A 20,910-nucleotide genomic window follows, 5' to 3' on the forward strand; every position below is an offset into this window, starting at 1 on the left:
AGAATCTCTAGTGACTGCTGGAACAGGTTTGGGGTATCCATACTCCCTATATCTATGAATAGTATGTAGTGAGCCAGGCTGACTTATCACAGGCATAGAAGACCCTAAATACTAGAAAGATCTGGTTCCCAGTATGCTAGGGGTTAGCAGTTTCCTTCATATTCTCCAGGGAAATCACTGATCCTCTCTACTAGGGTACCTTGGGTTTTGTTCACCTGCTCTGTGGAACTCCTCATCTGGGACTTGTTTTCTTACCTCCTTTCTGCCATACACACCTTTTGGGACTGAGCCTTGTTCTCATTCTTCCCCACCTCACCTCACTCAGAGTTCTGTGGACTCGACAGCACCTTGTTCTATTCCATGACCAGTCCCCACACTGCCCCTCCCCATTACATCCCATCATTGGGCCCAAAATGGAATTGATTTCCCACAACTCAACTCAGAATCAGAACAAATGAAATCTCTCTCCAACATGAAAACCTTTCAATATTTACCACATCTTTAAATTTGATTAGCTTATCTTGTGTGTCTTCACCTAATCACCAGAACAGACCATAGAGATGGAGCATGACCAGAAACCTCCTACCTGGAGCACCAGTCACAGATTACTGCTCCAACAGCAAACAGAAGTCTCTTTGTTTATAGTACCTCCCAGCTTATCTCTGCCCACAAGGATCTCATGCACAATTGTCAAGGGTCCCACTGAGGTTCTGATAGCCAATATCTACCAGTGTCCTATAGAAAATTATCTTGATGCCATTTCAGGCTACCAAAAATGCCAAAAATACTATGAGGAAGTCGTGGAATGGTTTGTTAAAAATCCATTTAGAACACACAGAGAGAAAGAAAAGTGATCAGGGTAATTTAACACATTTAGATAGGGTACAGATAGGGTAGAAGAGCCTCACTGCTTGAATTCTGGGTTAGCAATGTTCATTTGTCTTCTCTCTCTCTCTCTCTCTCTCTCTCTCTCTCTCTCTCTCTCTCTCTCTCTCTCTCTGTTAATAGAAAGGACTGCCCACATCCACATCCCCACCCCAGCCTAGAAGAGAAGAGATGAAGGGGAAAAGCTTCCCTCACAACTATGCTGGAGAGAGGAGGAGAAAGCCAACAATTAAGTAATCTCAACAGTCTGGAATTACTTTTATATTGCATGTTGTGTACATATCCTCCATTAATTTTCACAATCTTGAATTTCCTTATTTCCATCTGGTATTATTTATCTTACTTTATTCTAGATTCCTTCAGAATTCAGACACACTAAGGCGTTGAGAAACAACTTTCCTCAAGCTTAGTGGCCAGCTTTCATTCATTGTGTAAAAATTAACATACCAGAATCCCCGTTCCTCCCAGAATCACACCATTCCCATAATCTCAGTGGCCTTGGGCTTTTCCTTCTGGGCTTCCCTGCTAATGGGCCTGTTGGGCTGCCTAGGACTAGGCTTCTGGGTCTTCTGGCACCTTAGTGCCATTTACAGTGTTCTATCCCCACTCCTGCTGTCTTAAGATATGCCTTTGCTTCTTCCAGGACAGCCACTTGCTACTGCCAGCAATTTACCAGTAACTAGCAGCAATTAGCAGCAGCCTGAGTTAACATACTTTAGAAGCAACTCAGCAAACTCAGATGGAGAAATCTCAGAATTTTGGAGAAGGGCTGACCTTTCCCCATCCTCCAGCTGCAGAGAGAAGCCTTACACCTATTTCCTCAGAATTCTAAAGAGACTGCTAATGTACACTAGATCTTGTAAACTCACAAGGAGCCATTCATTTTTTGGGTCTGCAACATATCTTTCCGGAGCCCCCTCCATGAAACATGGGTTTAGGCCATGCCAGATGGCAAGTGACTAGCTTCATGCTATCCTCAGTGATGAAGGTTCAGAAGTCATTCACCTTGAGCTTCTTCCACCAACAAATGGCACCAAAGGACTTCACAGGAGCAATGTTCAGAGGTGGCTCATGGAAAAAGAATCGTAATACCCTCATTATTCCATCCAAGACACAGATGGGCTGTGCCCACTATCCAGTGCCCAGAAATCAAACTCTGCTAAAAAACAAGACATGGGCATTAGTGTGGAACTGCTCATCATCTCCTGGAGAAAACCAATCAGCAATCTATCTACGTATTATTAAAAACAAACAGTTATTGAGCCTCTCCTATATTCCAGACACAGTGCAGACACTGGTATTCAGACCAAAGAGTTCACAGGTTGGAAGGAGAGAGAATGAGAGATCTAAGTAGACAGTTACTACAGGAAGCACTGGGTTCTGGAGAAGCTTATAGAGGACATCAGGAAAGGCTTCCTGAGAAGCTGATGCTCAAACCGAGCCTTAAAGAACAAACAGGAGTCAGCAGGACAGAGACAGCAGAGGGCACATCATGTGCAGATGGTCTGAGATAATGAGAAAACCTGGGACATTTGGGGAGCTGTACTTTTAGTTCAGCCAGTAGGTCAGGGAATGAGATAGGCATGATGTGGCAAGAGGTGAGACTGCAGAAGAAGAGTCAATGGAGACAAAAGTCTAGAGGTTCTTGGTGAATTCCAAGGTTCTCCCAATCACAATCTCTATTTTCTTAAAAAAAGAGTCATGAAAGAATGGAATTCGAGGCATTGGAGAGAACTGGGATATCAACTAAGGTCACCTATTTTATACACAAGTAAGCTAAAGCCCACAGTGGTCAAATCAGGATAAGAGGCAGCACACTGAGATGATGGGATGATAGCAGTTCACATATGTATAACATCTTACAGTCCAGCAAGCTCTTTTACTTATCACATATCAAAGATGGAGGGAAATGTGCACAAGTTAAAAGACCTAAGTTGTCAGCATGCCTCAATCACTGCCTGGGACAAGTGATCCTCAGTAAGTCCTTTTATGGCTCTGGATCTCATTTTCACATCTACTGGATGAAGAGGCTGGATCAGCAATGCTTTTTCCAGTTCTAACACCCCACGTTTCTAAAAGCTGGTACCACCACATCTTTACTGCCATATTAGAAAAAAATAACTTCTCCTACAAAGGCCTAGAGTTATAATTTTCTGAAGGTTTCAAGATGGATCTAACCCATATTTCTAATAATAATCCATTTCCTTCTTAAATCAACTGGTCACAAATAATCTCACATCACCCTTATTAAAAATATCTCCAATTAAACCAAGAAACAAGTTGCCTCCATAAACTCTGGAAATCCATCTGAAACCAAAAGAGCCATTATTGCACTCCACACTGAAAGTGTTTCCTTGCAAACAAAGTGCCCAAAATTATAGCTTTCTTTCTTTTTTAGTTTAAATTTAGGCACTGAAAACCCACAGGGACATTCTATAATAAAGAAATGAATATATCGCACCTTCTGCCTTTCTCATCATCTATTATTAAAGACATTTGCAGGAGAGCAGGCTCACATTGCTTATGAATCCATCCAGGCCTGCTGCTAATTCTCATTATGAGGTAAGGAGCACAATCTGAGAGGTCCTTCGTCTTTTGGAGAGTGGAACAATGTAGCTGTCAACGCAAAGATTGAAGACACAGGTGGGCTCGACTCTGCTGGAGCAAAAGGATGCAACAGTGACCATGTTTCATGCAACGACCTGAAAATCAAGAGAAGAGAAAAAAACCACAGATGTAATTTGCTAAGTTTCTCAGCAATGGTTTTAAAATTAGAGTTCTGTGCTTCAAGGCACTGTGCTCTAGTGTGGGATCAAACATGGAAAAGTTCAGCCTGTCCTCAAGGAGTTTACAAGGAACAGGAGATGAAAAATGAAAAGTAGAAGGCAGCAAGAGATGGTATCATGAGATCAGAAGGTGAGTTAAGAGAGGAGAGAAATCATATCCTGGCCGATCAGTGAGGCTGCAACCATCTGGGGTGGGGCAGGGCAGGGCTGTGGCAGGAGGTAAGTGCCACATCTGCCCTCCAGGCCGTCTGAGCCACCCTCCCCTCCTCTCACCCTGCACTCGAACTTCACTTCACAATTTCCTCCATGGCATCATCTGGATTTCCTTCTTTCCTTCCTCTCCTTCTTTCACCTGTTCATTCTGTATCTCCTCCGCTAGAATGCAAGTTCCATGAAAGCAGAACTTTGCCTCGTTGTCTTCAGTGCCTAGAATAGTGACTGGCATGTAACAGGTACTCAATAAATGGTGGGAAGGTAAGGCAGGCATCCAAGAAATAAGGGGGGGGGGGAGGAAAGGTAAGATACAATCCACAGAAATGAATCCAGGTCCCTGCTCATCTTTACCTCACATCGTATTCACATTTTAAAGTTTGATGAAAATTACTTCCACTGAGAGATCTGCCCCTACTGCCTTTAGCGCACCCAAGTCTTAACTTGGCCCTAAATTCTTTTACAGTCCTGTGTCTGGCCATTCCCCACCACACATCCCACCAAACTGCACAATTGTTTGTACACGCCATGTCTTCGCCCCTGCTGTTCCCTTCACCTAGAATAGCATCCTTCTTGTACCTTTCTCTGCCAGATAAACTCCTACTCTTTCTTCAAAACACAATGTAGCAAGTTAGCAATATCTAACAAAATGTTAAATATGCACTCCTTTTGATCCATCTACCCACTTCAGTAAATGTATGCTTGAGGTTTTCCTGCACAGGGCAAACGTTAGCTCTTCTAGAAAGTTCTTTCTGTACTCTGAGGCCAGGCCACAGGCTCGCCCATGTTTCAATAGCACAAAGAATACCCCTTTCATATATCATTTATCCCACAAACATGTAACTATTTGTTTACAAGGTGTTCTCCTCATAGCAAACCTGAGCAGCTCATGAAATTTACATTCATATGGGTAGACAGACAAAAATGTAAGAAAGCAAATAAATACATAAATAGTACTTTCAGATAAAAGCTGAAAAAGGTGGATAATGCGATCTCCAAATAAGGAATAAGAATCTCCCTTTTTACTTATTGTGCACTTATTGTGTATTGTTGACACATGTTTAAATCTAAATTCTCTTCTAAATGTCTGTACTATGCACTTTGATATTCTATGGTATGTTGCAGTCACACAGGTCCTGTCTGCTCAAGTGTGCTATCAGATTATAGCAGGCAAAAGCCAAATCCTATACGTCTTTTGCCTACCCCATGTCACCTAGCATAGGTAGAACAGCAGGATTTCAGTTACTACCTGGTTGGTCATAGAAATAAATTAAAGCACAGGTGCTACCGACAAGATCCATGAATAAAGAGATCAAACCCATGAATCCAAAAATGGAAAATGCTCACTGTTAACTTCACTAGAGATCTGTGCCTGGCCACTGACTAGCTCATTAAAAAACAACAAAAAACACTGAGGCCGTGGATCAGTATAACTCTAATATGTAATCTGAATTTACTGTCTATAAAGTGAATTTGTGACATATAAGAATCTTTATTTTGAAGGAGTACAGAAACCTACAGGAAGTGAATCATGCATAGTCTCTGATTTCTATACCCTCTATTTTCTGTTTCATGGCAGCCTCATAAGGGAATAACTGCTACCATTAGAAGAGGAAGGAAAAGGAAGAGAATCACACATAATTAGTAAGAATGAACAGGCATGTCACAGATTGGGAAAAATTATCACAAAACATATATATATGGAGGGGCCCCTGGGTGCCTCAGTTGGTTGAGGGTCTGACTCTTGATATCAGCTCAGGACATATCTCACAGTTTTTGAAATTGAGCCCCATGTCAGGCTCCCACTGACATTCCTGCTGAGAGAATCCCTACTTGGGATTCTCTCTCTCTCTCTCTCTCTCTCTCTCTCTCTCTCTCCCTCCCTCCCTCCCTCTGCCCCTTTCCCCTGTTCATGCTCTCTCTCAAAATTAATAAATAAACTTAAAAGGACATATATATGGAATATTATTGCACATGTACAAGATGGGAAAATTTTTTAAAAATCTGACATTAAGAGGGGCGCCTGGGTGGCGCAGTCAGTTAAGCGTCCGACTTCAGCCAGGTCATGATCTCGCGGTCCGTGAGTTCGAGCCCCGCGTCAGGCTCTGGGCTGATGGCTCGGAGCCTGGAGCCTGTTTCCGATTCTGTGTCTCCCTCTCTCTCTGCCCCTCCCCCGTTCATGCTCTGTCTCTCTCTGTCCCAAAAATAAAATAAAAAATGTTGAAAAAAAATTAAAAAAAAAAAAAATCTGACATTAAGAAATGTTTTCAAGAATGTGGCCCATTGGAAAAAATAAAAGAATGTGGCTCACTGGGAACTCTCATCCATTGCTGGTAGAAGTGCAAATATATCCAGCTACAGTTGATTCTCATTATCGGGAGTAGTTATGTTCTATAAAGTTGCCACAAACACTGAATTAGCAAATGGTGAACCCACTGCTCCTGGGGGAAGGAAAGGAATAGTTTCCTGCAAGTCTCTGGTCACAATGTTTTTGTCAACCAATCAATACATAAACTTGTTTTATGTGTGTTTCTGTTCAAAGACACCTTATTTAATATATATTGTTGATTCACCAACATTGAATTCATGGCTAATAGCACTATAACTAATGCCTAAAGGAAACATCTAAAACACATATTTTCTCTGTAAGGCATATTATAGCTTTCTTGTGCTTAGGAATACTAGACAGTACTTCAGCACTGCATACACTTGGGGGCCATTTTAAATGGTGAAATCAATGAAAAGCACAAAAATATGAAAAACTTGGCACTAACAGACATATAAAGGATACTTGTTTATAGTAAGAAAGAGGGCTGAAACAAGAAGGCAGTGTCACCTTATTTAGCCTCAGCTGGGAGTGTGCACACTGGCAACTCAAAATATTTTACCACTCTGCACCTGTCTGTAATTCACCATGAAAACAGCATGAGTATAGACTTTGGAGTTACAGATGAATTCTATCAAGTACGAGAAATCATAAATGCAGACTCTGCAAATAAGATAAACTGTACTTTGGAAAAGAGCATTTATAATAATTATTATAAATCAATTTAATTATGAGCAAGCACTGTAACCCAGCAATTCCATCCTAGATGTAAACATTATATACACCAGGTGTAAAGGCACCTGGGTGGCTCAGTCAGTTGGGCATCTGAGTTTGATTCAGGTCATGATCTCATAGTTCATGGGTTCGAGCCCCGCATTGGGCTCTGTCTGTGCTGACAGCTCAGAAGCTGGAGCCTGCTTTGGATTCTGTGTCTCCCTCTCTCTCTGTCCCTCCCCTGCTCGCTCTCTCTCTCCTCTTAAAGATAAATAAACATTACATTTTTTTAATAAATTAAAAATAAAAAATAGAAGAAATCCTTGTAAATGTTCAGAAGATATATACAGATTTATTTGTAATACATCATTCATAATAGACACAAACTGCAAGCAACCTAAATACCCATCCTTAGTAGAATGGGTAAATATATTGTAGAACAGTTACATAACTGCAATACCATACAGCAATTTTTTTTAAACTACAATTGCATGCAACAATACAAATGACTGTCACTAGTGTAGAATGAAAGATAACATGCAAATGTAGTGTAGAATGAAAGAATACTCACTGCATGATCCCATTTTATAAAACATAGAGTTTTTAATACTTCATTTTTTGTTGAAGAATACAAACAGGTGTGATCCTATAAAGAAAAGCCAAATGGGGCACCTGGGTGGCTTCAGTCGGTTAAGTGTCCACCTCTTCATTCGGCTCAGCTCATGATCTCATGGTTAGTGAGAAGGAGACCCACACTGAGCTTTTCGCTGAGAGCATGGAGCCTCCTCGGGTTTCCTTCTCTCTCCCTCTCCCCATGTGTGTTCGCTTGCATGTGTGCACTCTCTTTCTCTCTCTCTCAAAATAAATTTAAAAAAAAACATTTTTGGGGGTGCCTGTGTGGTTCAGTCAGTTAAGTGTCTGACTTCAGCTCAGGTCATGATCTCACAGTTCTGAGTTGGAGCCTGGTGTCAGGCTCTGTGCTGACAGCTTGGAGCCTGGAGCCTGTGTCAGATTCTGTGCCTCTCTCTCTGCCCCTACCCCACTTACATGCACGCACGGCGCTGTCTCTCAAAAATAAATAAACATTAAAAAAAATTCTCTCAAAAATAAATAAACATTAAAAAAATTAACATTAAAAAATTTTTTTTAATTTTTTTAATGTTTATTTATTTTTGAGAGAGAGAAAGAAAGTGAGGGGCAGGGAGGGGTAGAGAGAGACACACACACATATTCCGAAGCAGGCTCCAGGCTCTGAGCTGTCAGTACAGAGCCTGACATGGGGCTTGAACTCATGAGCCACAAGATCATGACCTGAGCCAAAGGCAGATGCTTAACCGACTGAGCCACCCAGGCACCCCATAACATTAAAAGAATCTCTTAAACACATTTTTAAAAAGGCAAAACTATTACAATTATTTGAACTATGCACATAGGTTTATATACATTGTTCTGCATATATGGTATACTTTATAATAAAAAGAAAATTGTAATGTTTTTTAGAAGGGTCAGAATGCTCCCCAAGTAAGATTTCTATATGAAATGGGCAAAGGAAGGCAAGCAAGACCTATCTGCAAAGAGGCTTTTTAGCTTTTCCCAATGATTACCACTTTAATAAGAGCATACATCAATTCATTTGCTTTTTCTTAATATTATATTTGAGTTGGAGGGCTTTATTTATCTCACAATTAAATAAGCAAAAGCTGTAATGAATACAATGTATTTATACCCATCCATGCAATGGAAGTACCAAATGAGATTATATTGGTCAATCCAATAACTAATACTGAGTTTTTTGGTTTAAACTAGCAGATGGGAATCATGAAGTTAGAAAAAGCCATATCTGAGCCACAAAAGCTAATGCATAAAATTGTATCTGGTAGAGGTACCTAGAACCTTCTACATAGAAGTGTACTCGTGAGATCTCTAAGCACCTTGGAGAACAAATACAAAAAGTTGAATTGTCTACGCAACATCAAAGCCACAAAGTGTAAAACAAAATAATCGTCACAGTAACCAACTTTTCTATAGAATGTATAACTTCTTTTTTGATCATGACATTCAGCGGATTCACCTTTCATCTATTAATCCAGAGTCCATCACTTGCCCTACACAGATGAGTGACCTTGAATTAATCATGTAACTTCTCAGGTGTCTAGTTTTCTCATCTTCAGTACATAGGGTGTGGGCCAGCAATCTCTAAATTGCTTTCCAGTACTAACACTGAAACTTGGAATGAAATGTTTTTATTTTGGGTTTTTTTAGGGTTTTTTTTAATGTTTATTTTTTAGACAGAGATAGAGCATGAGCAGGGGACTGGCAGAGATACAGGAGACACAGAGTCAGAAGCAGGCTCCAGGCTCTGAGCTGTCAGCACAGAGCCCGACACAGGGCTTGAATCCAGGAACTAAGAGATCATGAACTGAGCTGAAGTGGGATGCGTAATTGACTGAGCCACCCAGGCGCCCCTCGAGTGAAATGTTTTTAAAGGAGAATCCTTCACCTTAATGCTCAACCTGCGTTGACCTGCATTTAAATGATAAATGACCTGACAACCAAAGAAAATAATATAATCAAAAGGCAATCGGGGGCACCTGGGTGTCAGTGGGTTAAGCTTGTGACTCTTGATTTCAGATCAGGTCTTGATCTCAGGGTTGTCAGTTCAAGCCCTGCACTGGGCTCTGCATTAGGCATGAAGCCTACTTTAAAAAAAAAAACAACAACAATCAGAATTGCAAAGGAATTATCATAGTTTTAATCTCCCTTATGTAAATTGACCTAAAATGCAGGTTGTTATCAATAAATCCCTCAGCATGTAAAATAAGAACTCAGACCTTAGGGAACAAAAAGCAGGACATGATTAAATTGAAAGAAAACCACACATTTGATAGTACAATCACTCCACAAAGTTTCTGAAGGGCCCTTATCCAAGCTGTTTCTCATTGCCCCTTGTGACCTTCATAAAGTAATTCATTAGGCTTTGAGAAGTGCAGGTTGACATTTGTAATTATGTGTTTCAGGTTATAATATGTTGCTAAATGTGAAAAAATAAAAGCAATGATCTTTAATTCAAATAGATCCATAAGCATATCCAATTGCCTGTTTTGCCTGCTATAACAGCTACAAGATTACGAGATTTTCACCTTGTACATAAAGCATTAGTAGGTGAGGGGCGCCTGGGTGGCTCAGGTCATGATTCACAGTTTGTGAGACTGAGCCCTGCGTAGGGCTCTGTGCTGGGGGCTCTGTGCTGGCGGCTCAGAGTCTGGAGGCTGCTTCGGGTTTAGTGTCTCCCTGTCTCTCTGCCCCTCCCCGCCCCCTGTGTCTCTCAAAAATGAATAAACATTAAACAAAAAAAAAGCATTAGTAAGTGATTAGGTCAGGAGCCTTGAACAGCCAAAATGGTTAACTCAATCACTTCCCTATTAGCACAGGTCTATGGGTCCTGGCCTTCAATTATGGGTCTGGGTGAAGAGCTTATGCTTTTGAACTGCAATCTCTGTCCTCTGCTGCCAGTGGATCCAGCAAGTACGAAAACTGATTTTTTTAAGGGCTTTTGTGGAGACTGATGTTAAATCTGCTCTGCAGTTTTAATAAACAGTTAAAATTGAAGAGCAAATGATCTTATGAACATTTGGGACTTGTTGAAATCCTCTCTCTCCAAATTTGAAATTCTTCAGCACACTAAGCCCTACTCTGTCCCAGAAGTCAACTATCCTAGAAGAGTCCTGATGGGATTCTTTATTTCATTAAGAGGAAAAAAGATATTCCTAATCTTCCATTGCAAGAATGATGCTCGCTAACATCTGCTGAGTGCTCACAGCGCTAGGCACTGTTAAATGGTTTACATGCATTATTTCTTTTAAAACTTGTAACAAGTCCAAGTAGCTAATACTGTCATGATCCTCACTTTGTGGATAAGGACATGAAGGACTGAGAGATAAGTAATTTGCCCAGGATCACATAGGAAGTACTGGGTCTAGGAATGGAACCCTGGAATCCAGACACAGTGATGCAATGCATTTCTTTTCAAAAACATCTCTATACATTGTTGTCACATTCTTCCTTCCAGTACTGTATCATAGTAAACACCGTTTAGGTTACCTTCACAGCCCCGGTAACCCTCTTCTTCTGAGAACTGCCTACACACACACACACACACACACACACACACAGGCAGACAGAATCTTGCCAACACGCACCTACTATGTTACTTCACCTTTTTTATCAGAGCTGATTGAATCATGAGTGGACACCTGACCTAGGTTGGGCCAGTCAGAATCTCTCTCTCAAGAATTTAAACCGAAAGCGCTAGTGTGGAAGCATTAGGAGCTGTCAAGTTAATGGCCAAATTCTCTAGTGGTCAAGTTGGTGAGGTTCCCAGAGCTGCCTGGCTTAGCCCCTTTCTGTGTCCTTATTCAGTTTTCCTAGAATTCCATGAAGTTTCTTCTCATGAATCCAGGTTGCACAAGAGTGGTAACTAAGACATAGTCATTTTCAAGCATCTACTATGTGACAGGCACATAGATAGAAACTTAGTGGGTAGAAATAATGAAGCAACAGAAAGAGAAATAAACTGATCCCATTTACAATTGCACCAAGAACCATAAAATACCTAGGAATAAACCTAACCAAAGATGTAAAAGATCTGTATGCTGAAAACTATAGAAAGCTTATGAAGGAAATTGAAGAAGGAACATGAAGAAATTGAAGAACACAAAGAAATAGAAAAATATTCCATGCTCATGGATTGGAAGACTAAATATTGTTAAAATGTCAGTACTACCCAAAGCAATCTAAAACATTCAATGCAATCCCAATCAAAATTTCACCAGCATTCTTCTCAAAGCTAGAACAAATTATCTTAAAGGCTGTATGGAACCACAAAAGACCCCAAATAACCAAAGTAATACTGAAGAAGAAAACCAAAGCGGGAGGCATCACAATCCCAGACTTAGCCTCTACTACAAAGCTGTAATAATCAAGATAGTATAGTATTGGCACAAAAATAGACACATAGATCAATGGAATAGAATAGGGAACCTGGGATTGGACCCACAAATGTATGGCCAACTACTCTTTGACAAAGCAGGACAAATGGAAAAAAGACAGTCTCTTTGGCAAATGGTGGAGAACTGGACAGCAACATGCAGAAGAATAAAATTGGACCACTTTCACACACAAAAATAAACTCAAAATAGATGAAAGACCTAAATGTGAGACAGGAAACCATCAAATCCGTAGGAGAGAAAACAACAACAACCTCTTTGACCTCAGCCGCAGCAACTTCTTACTCGACATTTGTCTGAAGGCAGGGGAAATAAAAGCAAAAATGAACTATTGGGACCTCATCAAGATAAAAAGCATTTGCACGGCAAAGGAAACAATCAACAAAACTAAAAGTCAACCGACAGAACAGGAAAAGATATTTGCAAATGACATATCGGATAAAGGGTTAGTATCCAAAATCTATAAAGAACTCACCAAATTCCACACCCAAAAAACAAATAATCCAGTGAAGAAATGGGCAGAAGACATGAATAGACACTCTTCTAAAGAAGACTTCCAGATGGCCAACAGACACATGAAACGATGCTCAACATTACTCATCATCAGGGAAATACAAACCAAAGCCACACTGAGATACCACATCACACCAGTCAGAGTGGCTAAAATGAACAAATCAGGAAACTATAGATGCTGGAGAGGATGTGGAGAAATGGGAACCCTCTTGCACTGTTGGTGGGAAGGCAAACTGGTGCAGCCGCTCTGGAAAACAGTGTGGAAGTTCCTCAAAAAATTAAAAATAGAACTACCCTATGACCCAGCAATAGCACTACTAGGAATTTATCCAAGGGATACAGGAGTGCTGACACATAGAGGCACATGTACCCCAATGTTTATAGCAGTGCTTTTATGGAAAGAGCCTAAATGTCCATCAACTGATGAATGGATAAAGGACATGTGGTTTATATATACAATGGAATACTACTTGGCAATGAGAAAGAATAAAATCATTCCATTTGCAGCAACGTGGATGGAACTGGAGGGTATTATGCTAAGTGAAATAAGTCAGTCAGAGAAAGACAGATACCATATGTTTTCACTCATATGTGGATCCTGAGAAACTTAACAGAAGACCATGGGGGAAGGGAAGGGGGAAAAAAATAGTTACAGAGAGGGAGGGAGCAAACCATAAGAGACTCTTAAATACAGAGAACAAACTGAGGATTAATGGGGGATGGAGGAGAGGGGAAAGTGCGTGATGGGCACTGAGGAGGGCACTTGTTGGGATGAGCACTGGGTGTTGTATATAAGCCAATTTGACAATGAATTATATTAAAAAAAAGAAAAAAGAAACTTAGTGAGCGAGACATTAAAACTAAGCACACAAATAAATATATAGTTACCAGTTGTAAAAGGTGCCACAGCAAAAAAGTGTGGGTGCTCTTAAAGAGGGAATTACTTTTGTCATAAATGAGATAATATATGTAAAGCACTTAGCATAGGGCCTGGTTCCTAACGGGCTCTCAGTGTATGTATATTCTTTGGCCAAATTCTCTCTAAATAATAAATAATAGTTCTGGCACAACATCTTCCTGGTTGAGGCCCATATCCTGCCAAACTGTTCTAATTGAGTACTAATTTACTCCCTGTCTCTGGTTTTGGCTGCCAAATTATTATTCCCAAAATATCCTTTTATTATGCTGCCTATTTGTAACCCATGCCAAAGAATTTGGACTCTTTCCTGTAAGCCAGCTGTGAGGTCTCAGATGGGAGAAATGCAGGTAAGCAGTTTTCTTGGTTACCTGCCTCCCTCCCTTACTCCAAGGGAAAATAAAGGTGCTGCTACCATGGGGGTGAGAGGGCACATGAAGAATGAATGATAGGTAGGCCACTAAAGCACTCATAATTTCTATCAAATTAAATAAGCAGTCCAGCAATCCAATCTGCCCAGATAAATTTTGGCCAATGAGGGACAGAGGAGGAAAGGAGACAGTAGCTCTGAGGTAAACCCTTCATTCTTCAGCACTGGAAAGAGTGCTTTGATCACTCGGAGGAAACGTCTCTGGAGATGGTCAGTTCAATAAAAAAGTTCAACCATCTGTTCCATCTTCCTTGCCAGAGCTCCAGTGGATATCTGGGTGTTGGAGACATTGTCTTTGTGGAGCAGGGGGAGATTCAGTCCCCCAGGTGCTACTCTGCCATCTATTCTCTCCTCCTACTCCTCTCCCTTCTTCCCTTTCATCTCTTATTCCAATGCATGTTGTGACATTTAATGTGGCTACACAAGACAACAATCCAATGCACAGTATTATGCACAAGGACCTAGCTGATTTACAATGGGAATTATAGCTGTAGGAAATAGGGTTTATTCTGGAAAGAATAATGAAAGCATAAAAACTTTATTTTATGAATCATACTACCCTATGTGGAAAGCAAAGTAAACCTTATGGAAAACTCATTATACTCATAAAACCAAATCCAATCTGCCCCTGAAGGAGAGTGAGTTTGATGGAATACATTGCTTTTTCCAGGGAAACACTACGATACCCATTAAATGGCAACTTTGAAATGACCTAGGACTTAGGAAAATTGCTTACAAACTAGCAAGTAAATGTAAACTTCCTTGCCTGCCAGCTTTTTTCTCCCTCCAATTTTAAAATATAAGTTAAAAGAGACCCTTAGAGAAAGTTCAGCAGATAAGGCAGAAGTAAAACAACATTTTCTACCTCCACAGTGCCAGCTGACCCAATCAATTTAATTTGTGCTGGGCACCTCTCAACCCGAGTCCAGGAACTTCTACTTTCCTGCTTATCATCACATGAATTCTGGCCAGGACAAAGGGTACTTGTCCATGGAATTATTGGGTTTGAATCCCAGCTGTTGGGCCTGCCTGCCTCTCTCCTATCATTGATCCTCGCATTTCTCAGGAGGCCAAACGGAAAGGAGCTAATAAAATTCTCAGAGATGTTTTCTGGTTGATGATAATTTCAAAAGCCATTGTGCAAATTTTTCCCCCATCCTTGAAGTCCTGGGGGCATGAAAGAATAAAGTGGAAACTAACTTTTAGAAAGGATGAATGGTATTCAGAGCAGACTTCAGAATAAACTACATTTTTGAATCTGAGAGCAGGAACCATTTATTCAACATTTATTGGGCCAGGAACCTGACTTGGAGCTAAGTATTCAAAGGTCGATACCACAGGACTGACCGGGTGGCTCAGTTGGTTAAGTGTCCGACTTCAGCTCAGGTCATGATCTCATGGTTCATGAGTTTGAGCCTCACGTTGGACTCTATGCTGACAGCTCAGAGCCTGGAGCCTGCTTTGGATTCTGTGTCTCCTTCTCTCTGCCCCTCCCCTGCTTGCGTGCTTGCTCTCTCTCTCTCTCTCTCTCTCTCTCTTTCAAAAATAAACATTTAAAAAATTACAAAGGTCAATAGTACATAGTATTTGTGCTTAGGGAACTCCTGCTCCAGTAGAAAGACAACCATTTTAAGTATTTTCAGGAACAATGCATGTTTATATAAGACTGAAAAATATATTTGCTATTTTGATGCCTAGTAGCCACCACCCTTCTGATATTAGCATCCAATTTTGCCTCCTCCACTGGACTCAGTCTGGATGTAATAATTCAGTCATGGTATTATGTCCAAAACCAAACTAAGTCAACTGGACACCAATCTCACTGAAAATTATGTACAAGGTGCTATGGAACAACAAAAAAGGATTCATAACTCAGCCAGGAAAGATCAGGAAAGGCTTCCTGAAGTAAGTGATGCTAGATTGGAGTCATGATGGCCAATCAAGAGTTAGGGAAACAGGGTCAAAAATAATGCACTAAAGAAAAGATACATGGGGAGAAAAAAGAACAGCACAATGGAGACAAACGTATAATTTATTCCAATAAAATGTTTGAAAATAATACTAATGTTCAGGCCTCACCCTACACCTACTAAATAAAAATCTTTGTAACTGAGACCAGGCACTCGTCTTTTCTGAAAGGCTCCCAGATTAATTGCAGCTAGAGAACCAGCACACCAAACCATAAAAGACAAACACTTGTACCTACACAGTGGACCTTGTATTCTGGTCCCAGACTTCACTTTCCACTTATTTTTCCACCTCTTGGCCCTCTTACATTCTTTTAAACCAACAATACTAAATTTCTTATAGATATTCAAACATGTCATGCCTCCCTGACTATTTACACAGGCTCCTCCTTCCTCCAGCCTCCAAGAGGCTGCCCTTCTCCTGGTTGGGTATCTGGCAAGTTGTCATTCTGTATGGCCAGCTCAAAGCCTAACTTCCCTGGAAAGCCTTTCCTGACTCCACTGCAGATGGAGGAGCTTCTTCCTCTGTCTTTCCCCAACACCTATCCTTACCTCCACTGAAGTGACCATCTTACGGTCTTATAACACTTTTCACATCTCCCTCCACATTAGACTCAGAGCAAGGATCTTGTCTTATTTTTGTATCTCTAGCCTAGTACATATGATTGCTACCCAACAAATATATGTGAAAATACAGCAGAGAGGAAGGAATTCACCTACCTCCTTCTTCTGATGGCTACTGGTATACTAGACACCATTTCTTCCACTCAAGTAAAAAGGCTTAAGGTCTTTAAAACTCCTTTTCAGAGCAGTCATGCAAGAAGAACCTTTGTTTAAATACGGAAATAACCAGCTACTCCTATTTCATTTTGATATCTTTGTAGAAATTCAAAGTTGAGGAGGTAGAACAGACTGTCTTGGGCCAGGTAATCTTTATTGTTGCCAGGTAATGTTTTATATAGCCACCCGTTGGTCTTTGCCAATGTTGAAAAATACACAAGAATGAAGAAATCAACAGTCTGTCTCTTCACCTAGATCATAGGCCCCTTGAGGACAAAAGCCATTGTTTATTCACTTTGAATTTGAATTCACAGGTCATAACAGAGTGTCTGGTTTAGAAGAGAAACTCAAAATGTGTAGAAATAAAACTGTCAATAGCCCCTGAGGTTGGGTTCCCAGCTGGATCGCTCTGGAACAACAGATGAAGTCTGCATCTGTGCATAAATCATCCCCTTGCATCATTTCTCCAGTCAAGACTTTAAGGATCCTGGGTTCTTATCCCAGCTCTGCCACTTACTGGCCACGTGACCATGGCTTCTTCACCTTGCTGACCCTCAGTTTCCTCAGCTAGATAGTTCTCACTCAAAGTCTTTTATGCAATTGCAATCAGATAGTGACTGGGCTGGAAACACCTTGAAGGCATCCTCATTCACAAATCTGGCAATTAATGCTGGCATTTTAGTGGGATGTAATCTGGGCTATCAGCTGGAATACCCTACACAGGGCTTTGCATGTGACCTGGGCTTCCTCACAATGAAGTGGTCGGGTTTCAAGAACAAGTGACCCAAGAGAGCAAAGTAAGTACATGGCATTTTTATGATCTAGTTTCAGATGTCACATAGTATCATTTCTGCTGTACTCTATTGGTCAAGGCAAATCACAAAGGTCCAACCAATTTCAGGGAGAAGGGATACTACCACCCTGTGAGAACAGCATGTGGGATGGAAAATACTGGGTAGTTATCTTTGAAAATTGCCACCTACCTAGGATGACTATGCATATAAAATGAAACAGTGATAGAAAGTACTTACTTAGCCCAGTGCCTGGCACATGGTAAGTGCTCAATAAACAACAGCTATAGGTATTTTTGTATTAGTATTGAAGTGGTCCTTTCACTTTCCACCTGTGCCACAGGAACCACATAGAGTATCACCTGCAGGTGAGCTGTGTAATCACATGACCACAGAAGGTCACATCACCAATAAGTGACAGAGCCAGGTTTTGAGCCCATCTATGTGGCTCCAGAGTCTGCCCTCTTAATCTCTACATCATCAAATCCCTCTTTTGGAATGGTTGTCTCAAAGATGAATCTAAGAACCTGAGGAAGGAAGGGAGCAGCCATCAGTGAAATGAATAGCCCATTAGGTTGGGAACACCCAGTACTAATTCCACACCTATGGACATTAGAGGGGTAAAGAACCTCAGGCAATTCAGATGGACCATTATCCAGGGCTCAGTTCCTAGAGAAGAGGGTCCTCTTGATCCCAGCATTGACTATGAATAGCATTTTGTTTTCCATCAAAACCATCCTGGGTCAGGAGAACCTGTTCATGTCACTCTTTCTGTGCAAATGAAGCTACAGAAAGGCAATTCAGGCAACCAGCACACCAAGGAGGCAGGGGGAATCTGACCTAAGTGTACAAGGCTGAGGAGAGGTAGAGATGAGCTCTCCCCCCTGGGTGGGGGGCAGTGGTGGGGTTTAAGAGCATGAGCCCTGGAAGCAGCCACTGGGCTCCACTCCTTACCAGTTAGGTGACCTCCCTGAACAAGGGAGCAAGGGACAAGTTTCCTTGTTTATAAAATAGGGGAATAACAATAAGAGAACCCTTGATAAAAGATTGGTGTGGGGGTTAAAGAAGCCAGGGTTTAAAGGGACACCTGGGTGGCTACATCGGTTAAGCATCTGACTCTTGATCTCAGCTCAGGTCTTGATCTCAGGGTCATGAGTTCAAGCCCCATGTTCAGCTCCATGCCAGGTGTGAAACCTACTTTAAAAAAGGAAAAAAAAAAAAAAAGAGGGAGAGAGAGAGAGAGAGAAGATGCCAGGACTTGGAAAACAATGGCAGGGTGCCTGGCACTTAAAAAGTGTTCAAACAGCGTTAGTGATGGTGAGGATTCTAAGATTATGGAGTTCCCAGTGTTCCATCCACTATGCGGATGTGAAAGACTGGAGACCCCTCCCCACCCACAGGAGCCTGATAAGACCTGCTGCCCCACAACTTGCATTTCTCCTTCATAACCTACAGTGCAATGTCATTTCTTCTTCAGTTCCTGTCTTTCCTCCATAGTCTGTGGTGCCCAACAGAGCACAGAATTCTTTTCTCACCTTTAAATTCCCAGCACAGTGCTTGGTACCTAATAGGTACTCAATAAGTATTTATTGAGCTAATCAAGAAATAAATAGAATAAAAATTCAAATCCCTACTCAAAAAAAAACAAAATAAAATAAGAACAATTTTATAAAAAAATCTCAGCCCTCTTGTCCAAATGGACAATATATTTTAAGATTTCAGTATGCTCTCCCTCCTCCTTATAGCTGTCATTATCTTCTCTACCTCTTAGGATTTCTTCTTTCCTTCAATAAATATTTATTGAGAACTTATTTTGTCTGGGTTCTGAGAAACAGCAATAAATTTTTAAAAAATAAAAATAAAAACTCTGCTTTCACTGAGCTGTTTCTAGTATGGGAAACAGACACTAAAAGCAAAATAATAGATAAATACAATTTCAGACAGCAAGTGCTATGAAGGAAATAGGGTATTAGGATACAAAATTTCTGGGTTGAGCAAACCTACAGAACCAGCAAGAAGAATCTATCTGGAGCTATACTGGCATTAATGGCAAGGACTTTCCTTCCTCCTTGGGCCTAAGACAACCTTCTCTGAAGGAGACAGGATTCTGACACAAGTGGTCAACCCAGGAAGTGCTTTTTGTCTTTACCAGGAATACTTGCAGCCTGGGGAAGCTTCTTCAACCCACTCAGGCAGCACCAGCAGGGATCTGTTAAAACTACAAGGGCACCAATCAGACCAAAAATAGTACAACAAAGGCTCTGAAAATTAGATTTTCATTGAAATCACAGCCTACAAAAGTAGGCCAGGACTTTCATGCTAAACCTAAAAAGGGTGACTACCTGCTAAAATAAAATACTAAATAAGATTCAAAGTCTCCTAATGTAATAACCAAGATATCCAGGATACAAACCATCATACCAAGAAATAAGAAAATCACAACTTAAGAAAAGACAATCAACTGACACCAACACCTAGATGAATCAGATGTTGGAAATATCCGACAAGGATTTTAAAGCAGCCATCCTTAAATATGCCTCAATAAGCAATTAAAAATGCTCTTTAAACAAATGAAAAAATTTAAAATCTCAGCAAAAAGCTAGAAGTTAAAGGAAAGAACCAAATGGCAATTATAGAACTAATAAATACAATAACCAAACGTTTAAAATCTGACTGGATAGATTCAGTAGCAAAGTGGAGATAACAGGACAGAATCAGTGAACTTGAGACTAGATTAATAGAAATTACCCCATATGAACAGAAAATAGACTAAAAATAAAGCGAAACAAAAACTAGTCTCAAGAATTTGTGGGTCAACAACAAAAGATCCAATATATGGAGTCCTAGGAGACAATAAAGAGAATAGCTAAAAGAGTATTCCAAGGGGCACCTGGGTGGCTCAGTCGGTTAAGTGTCCGACTTCAGATCAGGTCATGATCTCACAGTTTGTGGGTTCAAGCCCCACATCAGGCTCTGTGCTGACAGCTCAGAGCCTGGAGTGTGCTTCTGTTTTTGTGTCTCCTTCTCTCTCTTTGTTCCTCCCCCACTCATGCTCTCTCTCTCAAAAATAATAAACATTAAAAAAAATTTTTAAAAAGACTATTCCAAGAAATAATGGCTAAAAAATCCCAAATTTGGTAATTAAAGTAAATAAATAAAGCCACATAGTCAAAAAGGTGAGTGAATCCTAAATAAAATAAATGTAAACTGAAGCCAAATTTCTGAAAACTGAAAGCCAAAGAAAAACCAAAAGCAGAGGGAAATTATATTACCTATAGAGGACACCAACTTAAATGGCAGAATATCTCTCAGATTTCTCATCTAAAACCATGGAGGCAAGAAGGAAGGAGAACATATTTCAAGAGCTGAGAAAGAAAAAGAACTGTCAACCATGAATTTTATATCTGGAAAAACTATCCTTCAGGAATAAAAGGGAAATAAAGACCTTCTCAGATGAAAGAAAACAACAACAAAAAATTGTTGCTGGAAGACCTACCCTTAAAGAACAGCTAAAGCAGGTTCTTCAAACAGAAAGGAAATGACAGAAGAAGGAAACTTGTGGCATCAGGAAGGAAGAAGAAACAAC

At 40.6% G+C, this 20,910-nt stretch overlaps 1 long non-coding RNA gene across 2 annotated transcripts in view; it reads right to left on the reverse strand.

Annotated features, from left to right (window-relative positions):
• Positions 1-3,348: 3,348 nt before the first annotated feature.
• Positions 3,349-20,910, reverse strand: part of LOC131494985 (uncharacterized) — a 191,097-nt gene continuing 173,535 nt past the window's right edge. For both annotated transcript variants that reach the window (XR_009253699.1, XR_009253700.1), the window contains one exon: positions 3,349-3,587. This is a non-coding gene — a long non-coding RNA (uncharacterized LOC131494985). The remainder of the gene's footprint in view (positions 3,588-20,910) is intronic.

Source organism: Neofelis nebulosa, chromosome 14, assembly GCF_028018385.1.
Source record: "Neofelis nebulosa isolate mNeoNeb1 chromosome 14, mNeoNeb1.pri, whole genome shotgun sequence".
NCBI classification, from domain to species: Eukaryota; Metazoa; Chordata; class Mammalia; order Carnivora; family Felidae; genus Neofelis; species Neofelis nebulosa.